Raw genomic sequence first — 11,404 nt, 5'->3', positions numbered from 1 at the left:
AAGGAGGAAAGAAGGAAAGAAAGAAAGAAAGAAAGAAAGAAAGAAGAAGAAAGAAAGAAAGAAAGAAAGAAAGAAAGAAAGATAAATTCCCGTTGATACGTTTTTGTGTAACAAACATGGTGGATCTGAGAGCGAGATAGATTTATATTTAAAAAGGTGGAGTTGAATTGGTATTTTTTTATCGTCATTTTTATCGTTATCGGGATAAATGCCAGAAATTATTGTGATAATTTTTTAGTCCATACCGCCCATCCCTACTAATGTGGCACAAACGAGTAGACAAGTTAATTCGTGGGGGGATTTTATTTTGAAGGAACTAGTTTGGATACTTATTTCCTGTTACTCCACACCAAACAGTAGCTTAACGCAGTTCAGTCCGTGGTTTTATGAAGAAAAACTGCTTGTTTTGTGTGCACTGCATTGGATTGCTTTATAGTTACAGTTATTATTGAAAACCACATAGGGGCATATACTTAGATAGTTATTTTTTCTTTTTAACATCCCCAAATATGTTTTTTGGACACAGGTGTGTATCGTTGGTCATGGCTTGTGGTTATTGGCCGATGCAGATACGTGGTGAAGTTGGTTTCACGTTGGATGTGAAGAGGTTTCCTAAATCACGTGACCCACTGACTGGAATTAAAAGTTGACTTGTAGAGCTACAAGAGACAAATATGATGCACTTCTTTTTGGTTTTTGAGACGTTCTTTTATATTATATTAACAGTTCTGTGGGAGTTTTTCTTTCTACTTGTTTCCACATACAGTTTTCAATGGTTTCCACACTATGGCATACAACTTCAAACTCCAAGACAAGATAAACCGCTCTAGTACTAAAATATAACTAAAAGGAAATAGAAACTGGATGTCATGTAGTTTTTCTTTTTCTTTTTAACAGCAGTAACAAACACATGACACAGTAACTCCACAAGGGAAATTAATTGTACAATAAAATAGACCTTCAGAATAGATGTAGATGAAGAAGTTAAAATAAAATGCATTTAAAAAAGTATTTTTCTCTCTACTTGTTTCCACATACAGTTTTCAATGGTTTCCACACTATGACGTAAAACTTCAAACTCCAAGACAAGATAAACTGCTCTAGTAGTAAAATATAACTAAAAGGAAATAGAAACTGGATGTCATGTAGTTTTTCTTTTTCTTTTTAACAGCATATGTAACAAACACATGACACAGTAACTCCACAAGGGAAATTAATTGTACAATAATAGATGTTGAATAGAATAGATGTTGAGTTTTAGAAAGAAGTTAAAATAAAATGCATTAAAAAAAAGTATTTAGTGTATCTTCTGGAGTTACAGGGTTTAGCAGTTTAGTGGCTACTATTTTGTATTGTTTATTGTTGGCTTTGTCTCGAACAACAACAAATCACCATAAAATTAAAAGTGTCAAAATATCAAAAAGAAGCAAAACAATTCAACAATCTCATCCAGAAATAAAGAACAACAGCAAAATAAGCAGAACGCTTATTTAGTCAGTTTCCTTCCTCACAATATCATATCATATGCCATAGAAAAAATATAAAAATTTAAAATTTAAATAAGATAAGAAAAGAAAGAAAAGTCAACATAATAAAAAAATATATACAACACAAACAATTAACAAACAAAGATCAAGGCATAATTAAACTAGCCTCCTACAATATCCTAAACTCAAAAATGTAATTTCCCAGTCCCTTCTTTGATGATCCCTGACCCAGCCATGAGTGCAGGTTACATTTGTATCATATATGATTTATCACATAAGGAACAGAATACATGTCTGAACATTTACTGTCATTTCTTTTTAAATTCATAAAATATAAACCAGAGAGGGCCATCCAGCGCATGAAAGCAGGCGTGTCTCATTGGTCTGTTGTGGTTCTACAGTTGGACTCAGGCGGATTTATAGTTCCGCGTTACACGGTGTGCGTCGCCGCGTACCCTACGCCGTACCCTGCGGCAGGGGCGTCAATTGGGTATGGCAAGGTATGGCAGCCGCCACACCTTGGCTTCAAGGGAAAATGTAAATGTTTGTTTTTTAAATACATTTATGGAATTACTCTGTGTCTATTTCTATTGATTATTCTATTACTTAATACATATAGAATAACTACAAATGCAAATCAGAACAACATGATCGATTTCACTAGTTATTACACTGCAAAAACTCAAAATCTTAACAAGAATATTTGTCTTATTTCTAGTTAAAATGTCTAATTTTTAGTCAAAGAAAATCTCATTACATTTAAGACAAGACTCAAAAACAACCATTTTCACCTGTTTCAAGTAGATTTTCACTTAAAATAAGTAGAAAAATCTGCCAATGGAACAAGATTTTTTTGCTTGTAATGAGAAGATAAATCTTGTCCCACTGGCAGATTTTTCTACTTATTTCAAGTGAAAATTTACTTGAAACAGGTGAAAATGGTCAAATAACAAGTTATTTTTCTGGTGATGACTCTTGTTTTAAGTGTAATGAGATTTTTTGACTAAAAATGAGACATTTTAACTAGAAATAAGACAAATATTCCTGGTAAGATTTTGAGTTTTTGCAGTGAGCGAGACTGCATTTGGAAAAGTTTCAATTTTCTTGACCACACAGATACGCTACATAGCAGACTTCTGTGATGAGTATTTGCTGGACGTGTTGATTGATACTCTAGTTAAGTTCTGTGACTCGTAACCTTGCCATACCTTAGCTTCCACTGAATTGACGCCACTGCTTGTAGAGCTACAAGAGACAAATATGATGCACTTCTTTTTGGTTTTTGAGAAGTTCTTTTATATTGTATTAACAGTTCTGTGGGAGTTTTTTCTTTCTACTTGTTTCCACATACAGTTTTCAATGGTTTCCAGACTATGACATAAAACTTCAAACTCCAAGACAAGATAAACCGCTCTAGTAGTAAAATATAACTAAAAGGAAATAGAATATGGATGTCATGTAGTTTTTCTTTTTCTTTTTAACAGCATATGTAACAAACACATGACACAGTAACTCCACAAGTGAAATTAATTGTACAATAATAGATGTTGAATAGAATAGATGTTGAGCTTTAGAAAGAAGTTAAAATAAAATGCATTAAAAAAAGCATTTAGTGTATCTTCTGGAGTTACAGGCTTTAGCAGTTTAGTGGCTACTATTTTTTATTGTTTATTGTTGGCTTTGTCTCGAACAACAACAAATCACCATCAAATTAAAAGTGTCAAAATATCAAAAAGAAGCAAAACAATTCAACAATCTCATCCAGAAATAAAGAACAACAGCAAAATAAGCAGAACGCTTATTTAGTCAGTTTCCTTCCTCACAATATCATATCATATGCCATAGAAAAAATATAAAATTTTAAATGAAATAAGAAAAGAAAGAAAAGTCAACATAATAAAAAAATAAAACAGAAACAATTAACAAACAAAGATCAAGGCATAATTAAATTAAACTAGCCTCCTAATATCCTAAACTCAAAAATGTAATTTCCCAGTCACCTCTTTGATCCCTGGCCCAGCCATGAATGCAGGTTACATTTGTATCGTACATGATTTATCACATAAGGAACAGAATAATAATACATGTCTGAACATTTACTTAGTCTCATTGGTCTGTTGTGGTTCTACAGTTGGGCTCAAGGCTGATTTATGGTTCCGCGTTACACCAACGCAGAGCATATGGCGTAGGGTACGCGGCGACGCACACCCTAAAAGGTGCGCATTGCCGCGTACCCTACGCCGTACCTTGCGGCGTAAGCTCCGCGTCGATTTAACGCAGCCTAACCATAATTCAGGCTTTAGTTTGGACGGGACGAAGTCACGTGGTTTTGACGCGATTGACAGAATACTGCAACAACGAGCGGAGTGGCTGTTAACGCCAACCTGAACGTAGCTTCGCTGCTGATGCAGGCGGCTCCAGCTCCAGCGGCTCGATGCGCAGCATCCTTTGTACCAGCGAGCATCCATTCAAAAAAAAAAAAAAGAAACAATCTGGCAAATTCATATTTATATATAAGCTTGATATCCCCGAAAAGAATATGACTGGACACGGCTTAAAAAACGTATTCTACCTTAAAACACCTTTTTTTTTTTTTTTTTTCCTTTCCGTGTATTCCCCCTGCTCAGTCCCCCCCCCTCTTTTTTAATTTTTTTCGGAAGGGCAGTGGATCTAGTAAGAGTTGTTGGTGCACATGCAACACAAAGCTGCCTCCCTGCTGCTTGTGCGTTTCCGCATAACTGCTGGGAGAAATCCAACATGACATCATGCATGAGAAACAGCAACAGTCCTGCAGGATGAGGTCTCCCATAACATTACATAACCACAGCTGAGCTGGAATCAGTGGCTCCACTCGGATGTCGATGCAGAGGATGAGCGGGATGCATGTGTGGTTATTGTTTGCTTTTCTTAGGTTTTCTCTTTGCTATCATTGCAGGATTTTTTTGTTTTTGTTTATTGTTTTATAAGAGAACTGATAAGGAACCAAAGGATAAGCGATATCAATAATGGAACTGAAATTGCTAAATGCTTAACAATTCCCACCCTACTATGGAAGCATATGAGGGACTATATTCAAATTAAAATGCATTTGCGGAAATGCTTTTTCATTTTAAGAATGTGCCCGCATTATTTGAGTCAAAAATGAAATTGATAATATATAATCCGATTTGCATTTTAATTTTCGTATTCAACACTACTTATTCTTGTACTTAATTCAAATTAAAAAGAAAAAGACGTTTGAGATTTAATTTTCAAATCATGCCTCAGCAAATAGTTCACAATATTCAATTTTAAATCTAAAATTTGAAAATTAAAATGCATTTGCAGAAATGCTTTTTCATTTTAAGAATGTAGCTGCATTATTTGAGTCAAAAATAAAATTGATAATATATAATCCGAATTGCATTTTAATTTTCGTATTCAACACTGCTCATTCTTGTACTTAATTCAAATTAAAAAGAAAAAGATGTTTGAGATTTAATTTTAAAATCATGCCTCAGCAAATAGTTCACAATATTCAATTTTAAATCTAAAATTTGAAAATTAAAATGCATTTTCAGAAATGCTTTTTCATTTTAAGAATGTAGCTGCATTATTTGAGTCAAAACTAAAATTGATAATATATAATCCGAATTGCATTTTAATTTTCGTATTCAACACTGCTTATTCTTGTACTTAATTCAAATTAAAAAGAAAAAGACGTTTGAGATTTAATTTTCAAATCATGCCTCAGCAAATAGTTCACAATATTCAATTTTAAATCTAAAATTTGAAAATTAAAATGCATTTGCAGAAATGCTTTTTCATTTTAAGAATGTAGCTGCATTATTTGAGTCAAAAATAAAATTGATACTATATAATCCGAATTGCATTTTAATTTTATTCTTTACGCTGCACATTTTATGTCATAATCAAAAAGAAAACAAAGAAGACATTGCTTTTTCTTTTTCATGCTCTGCCCGCAAAAAAGTGTACAATATTCAAAATGAATTCGCAATCCCAGCGGCGCAGGAGAGTGACGTCACGGCTTCTCCTGTTCTCCAGCTGCAGCCCAGAAACCCTGGAAAATGCTCACGTTTTTTAAGGTGACATCGTATTTTGCCGATTTCCCAAAGTCTGTTAGAAACGGTCTGATTTCCTACAACTCTAACAGAGTTCTAGATGTCAACATGAGACACAGACAGCAGCGTTTCTCTACACGGAGCGCTGGTGCCGGGCTGACTCCTCCTATTCAGACACGTGTGTTTGTTTACAACCTATGGAGCACGAAATGCAAAGAGGAGCAACGTCGACCGACAAGGTACAGTAATATTACCGGATTTTGCCACAAAAATGACTTTACTAGCATTTTCGCTTGTTTTTAGCATAATGTTTGCATGTTGAGCATGTTATTTTATAAAGAAATGTTGGCTTGATGTGTGCAGATCACATCTAACTTACATCACTGCATTTACAATCGAGAGGGTAATTTATTAACGTGTTTCTAAGGGTCAAAAAATAAGGTTTGGCTGTGGAAAGACAATTACAAAGGCAACTCTCTGGCGTAACATTTATTTATTTGTTAGCTGGGTTAGATAACTCATGTCATCCAGGAAATCTCGTAATGCTATCTCGTACAATAACATAAAATATCAAATAAATGCTTTATGTGTAGGATAACCTCACAGCCCTGACTCCACCACAGATGAAAACCTTTCTGGGGCAGGTCGTGACCAGGCTGCCAGGCCTGGTATTTGATGTGATGGCGTTACTTGAGCGTCCAAGTCCAGGTGGTCCAGATGAACCCCAGCTGCACAAACTGCAGGGACATGCCCACAGACCTGGAGAAGCTCTGCATAAGTAATCATATGGCACACATGCAGTATTTTATATTAGAAGAGGGGGGTTTTGTGGCCGGCCCGGGCTGCCTGGAACAACATCTTCGCCACGATGACCACCAGAAGCCTGGAGTGGAGCTGAGAGTTGCGGCATGCGGAAGGAAATCAGGTTGTCATCCCAAGCTGTGTAGTTTGGGTCAGGAAACCTATCTGTAATCTTCCAAACAACCAGTACACCGGATTTCTTTTGCACTGGCTGGTGTGAATAACAGTGTTTAGCTGGGTTACACTTTCAATGTAAATAGTTTTTATTTTTATACATTTTATTATGTACAAGTCAGAAATGTTGAGTTCTGTCCTTGTTTACAGAATAAAAAATATATATATCTTTCCGATTCCGAATTATATTCATTGTGAAAAACACCAAATGCAGAGAATCTCCCAGAGATTTTGATTCAAGTGAGAAGTTATGAGAAAATAGGTTATGATAATCAGATCATTTGCAATTACAGCTACATTTATTTAGGGATTGTGACAAGACATGAACAAGAAATTATGTCAGTGAATTATTTTACTCTGTCCTGAAATCCTGGAGCTTTGCTCCCGAGTATTGAGACAGATATAACAACAGGCAATCAAAGTTTTAGCTGTCATCATGAGGACCTGCATCTCCACATGACACCTTAGTTTTTACCAGTCCATGTGTAGGAGGTGGCTGTGATATGGCAGCAGACCCAGGGGCCTTGGATCTCCAGGCCTCAGACTCTGTCTCCTGGGAAGACCCTTTCCACTCTGAAGCCTCTTTGAAAGAGTGGCCTTCTGTAGTTCAGGGATGTACAGTAGCCATAGTCCTTTTTCTCTTTCAGGGTATACACACTTCAGCTCTTCATGTTTTTATTGTAGAACCATCGGTAACTTGGGAAAAAACAACAACATAATTTAAAACAATTTCACAACGAGATATGGTAACAGTGCTAAGAATCTATTGGGGTGTCAGACAACTATGATATAAAAAACCCCAACAACTTACATCTTGTGTCCCATCACGGTTTCGTGCAGGGAGGCGGTGGTTGTAACCAAGTGTTACAAGCAACGTCTGAGCTGTGTATACAGGTGGGCTAAAGCCAAAATGATTTCCTGCAAACATCAGGATGTGATTTTGGAAGTTCTCGAAGTCTGAAGTTGTCCTGTTAGTTGAGAAAAAAACAACAGCTCTGTTACTGTCACATTACTCACTTTTATATCATATAGTGTTAATAGTATTTTATCATTTCAAATAAAATCTGTACTATACATATTACAGTATATGTATATGATATGTATATATCATAATACATATGTACTTTTATACATTTTCTAAATACTTGATATACAACCAATAAGTAAAGCATACCATAAACAAAGGTGAGGAATATATTCCTCATCAGAGCCGTCTCCTTTTCCTGAACCTCTGACCAGGATCATCGATGAGCATACATAAACACATAAGAATGGAATTACACACCAGTAAAATAAATAGGAGACAATGCACTCAACTGTGTGCTGAATTCCTAATAAAGTATAGCTCAAAAGGATAAAAGGAACAGCAATTCCAAGTGTAAAAATATATTTATCTTGCTATGTTGGCAGCCAGGAAATGTATAACCTTAAATTGGAAAGAATCTAAACCCCCAGTATTAGCCCATTGGTGGAACGAACTCTCACGCTCCTTACACTTGATGATATTTACTACAAGAGTAAAGGCAAATCCTCAGACTTTTTAAAAATATGGCAATCTCATACAGAATTTGATTTTAAGAAATCCGTAGGTAATTGTAAGGCATAGTGACAATGATAAGACCTGAGTGTAATGGTTTGTATTGTTTTGTTGTCGTGTTTGGGTTTTCCCACCGTTTATGTCTGTTTTGTTTTGTTAGGTTTTTTTGGTTTTGTTTTCGTTGTGTTTTGAGGGTATATATTTGGATATCATTTTGGTTCTTTAACGGACCAGCCCCAACTTAGGATAAGAAAGTAATGACATTAAGTGTTTCCTACTTTTTTTTTTTTTTTTTTTTTATAAGTCCCCTTCATCAAGAAGTAGGTAGGGATATTATTTAACTATTTAATTATTATTTCAGAGTCATTGATAGAACAGATAGGGTAGTACTATCTGGTATTCTCAATTAGTGCATTGAGTAGAATTTTTGGTTAGTATATTTGGCATGATTATAGCACTATGAAATATGTTTTGGTATGTATGGACTTTGACTTTTTTTTTTTTGGAAATTGAGTTGTGGGGGTTTGTGTTCTATGTATTTAAGGTATACCCCTCTTTTTGTGGCTGAAAATATAAAAATACAATAAAAAAATTAAAAAATGAAAAAGAAAATATATATATATATATATATATATATATATATATATATATATATATATATATTTATCGTCACACGTTTTCGTATCCCCCTTCTTCAGTGTGTTTCTGGCAAACAATTCAAGGCATTCGCAGGTACATTTAATTTTGAATCAACCACAAAATGAAGCGTACCTGAAATCTAGGCTCAAAACTAGAGGTGACCGAGCTTTTGCGGTGGCCGGCCCTAAGCTGTGGAATAGTTTGCCACTAAATGTTAGATCTGCCCAGACCCTAGTGGTTTTTAAGTCTTCTTTGAAAACTTATTTATTTTCTTTGGCTTTTAGTGTGTGACAACTTAGTTCCCCACATCTGTGTGAAGTGATTGTGCACTGTATGTCTACTGTTATGTTTTTTATTACTATTTTATTGATCATTTTAGTATGTTAGTGATTTTATTGTTTCTACACTGTGTACTGTGTTTTTCTTTTGGTATTGTTTTATTTTCTTGTATGCTGTACAGCACTTTGGTCGACCTCGGTCGTTTTTAAATGTGCTTTATAAATAAAATTGACATTGACATTGACATTGCAAGTGCCTTGAATACTTTGCCAATTACACACGAGTAAAACAAAACAAGACAAAAAGACTCACAAACATTCACTTACATTGTTTTTCTCAAATAATTGATCTCCTCCTCATCTGGAGACTCATGCTGCTCCTCAGCAGTAATTTTCAGGAAATGCATGCTATAACCAGGACCCAAACATACAATTTAGATTAGAGTAAATATTTAGCCATAAAAATGTACCTGGACTCTAAAACATTTTCTGGCTCCTCAGTCAGTGGTATGCCTGTATGCCAAACTCTGCTCTCCAAATTCAGAAAACAATAATAATCACATCTGACCATGCAATGAAGTGTACTTTTGAGAAGTGACAACTTTACTGTATGAAAAAATACCGTTGACGGTCAGACTGTCACGCTGGACAACGACAGGGGTAGAATTTCTGCGTGTCCCTTGCCTGGACTTGATGCAACTCGTCTATGTACAAAGCTGGAATAAATAACATGCTCAACATGCAAACATTATGCTAAAAACAAGCAAAAATGCTAGTAAAGTCATTTTTGTGGCAAAATCCGGTAATATTACTGTACCTTGTCGGTCGACGTTGCTCCTCTTTGCATTTCGTGCTCCATAGGTTGTAAACAAACACACGTGTCTGAATAGGAGGAGTCAGCCCGGCACCAGCGCTCCGTGTAGAGAAACGCTGCTGTCTGTGTCTCATGTTGACATCTAGAACTCTGTTAGAGTTGTAGGAAATCAGACCTTTTCTAACAGACTTTGGGAAATCGGCAAAATACGATGTCACCTTAAAAAACGTGAGCATTTTCCAGGGTTTCTGGGCTGCAGCTGGAGAACAGGAGTAGCCGTGACGTCACTCTCCTGCGCCGCTGGGATTGCGAATTCATTTTGAATATTGTACACTTTTTTGCGGGCAGAGCATGAAAAAGAAAAAGCAATGTCTTCTTTGTTTTCTTTTTGATTATGACGTAAAATGTGCAGCGTAAAGAATAAAATTAAAATGCAATTCGGATTATATATTATCAATTTTATTTTTGACTCAAATAATGCAGCTACATTCTTAAAATGAAAAAGCATTTCTGCAAATGCATTTTAATTTTCAAATTTTAGATTTAAAACTGAATATTGTGAACTATTTGCTGAGGCATGATTTGAAAATTAAATCTCAAACGTCTTTTTCTTTTTAATTTGAATTAAGTACAAGAATAAGCAGTGTTGAATACGAAAATTAAAATGCAATTCGGATTATATATTATCAATTTTAGTTTTGACTCAAATAATGCAGCTACATTCTTAAAATGAAAAAGCATTTCTGCAAATGCATTTTAATTTTCAAATTTTAGATTTAAAATTGAATATTGTGAACTATTTGCTGAGGCATGATTTGAAAATTAAATCTCAAACGTCTTTTTCTTTTTAATTTGAATTAAGTACAAGAATGAGCAGTGTTGAATACGAAAATTAAAATGCAATTCGGATTATATATTATCAATTTTATTTTTGACTCAAATAATGCAGCTACATTCTTAAAATGAAAAAGCATTTCTGCAAATGCATTTTAATTTTCAAATTTTAGATTTAAAATTGAATATTGGGAACTATTTGCTGAGGCATGATTTGAAAATTAAATCTCAAACGTCTTTTTCTTTTTAATTTGAATTAAGTACAAGAATAAGCAGTGTTGAATACGAAAATGAAAATGCAAATCGGATTATATATTATCAATTTCATTTTTGACTCAAATAATGCGGGCACATTCTTAAAATGAAAAAGCATTTCCGCAAATGCATTTTAATTTGAATATAGTCCCTCATATGCTTCCATACCCTACTGATGATGTGTGGTCGTTTAGATTTTTATGATTAAAAAAAAAAAAAAAAAAAAAAAAGATTTTTATGATCATTTTAAAAGTTTCTCTGGAAAGAGATGAAGCTGAGAAGGAGGAGGCACTAAAAAGATTAAATACATTGATGCAACCTAGAGAGATGATGAAGAAAGAGACGACAAATAACAGCAATATGTATAGTTGACTGATGTTGTGTGAGCAGTGTGATTTATTTTATTTTTTTATACTATTTCAACGAAGTTGAAGACAATTACAGAAAAGGTGACTAAGGACAGGGGAAGGGTAAAACATGGAGAAAAAAGACAAGAGAAAACCACTAATGTTGTTCAAATGACC

The 11,404-nt window shown here is 34.6% G+C and overlaps 1 long non-coding RNA gene across 2 annotated transcripts; it reads right to left on the bottom strand.

Moving 5' to 3' along the window:
* Positions 1-7,736: 7,736 nt before the first annotated feature.
* On the bottom strand, positions 7,737-10,072 carry LOC133460574 (uncharacterized). Of its 2 annotated transcripts, none has more exons than XR_009784136.1 (4): positions 9,795-10,072; positions 9,600-9,693; positions 9,305-9,385; positions 7,737-7,754 (listed from the first exon to the last, which is right to left on the bottom strand). It is a non-coding gene; the product is annotated as an uncharacterized LOC133460574 (long non-coding RNA). The 2 variants fall into 2 exon arrangements; XR_009784135.1 differs by having other exon boundaries at positions 7,745-7,754; positions 9,585-9,693.
* Between the last annotated feature and the right edge of the window lie 1,332 nt (positions 10,073-11,404).

This window comes from Cololabis saira, chromosome 15 (assembly GCF_033807715.1).
Source record: "Cololabis saira isolate AMF1-May2022 chromosome 15, fColSai1.1, whole genome shotgun sequence".
Classification (NCBI taxonomy): Eukaryota; Metazoa; Chordata; class Actinopteri; order Beloniformes; family Belonidae; genus Cololabis; species Cololabis saira.
Note: the sequence above shows the minus strand (reverse complement) of the source record. Positions and strands in the feature narration are given on the sequence as shown.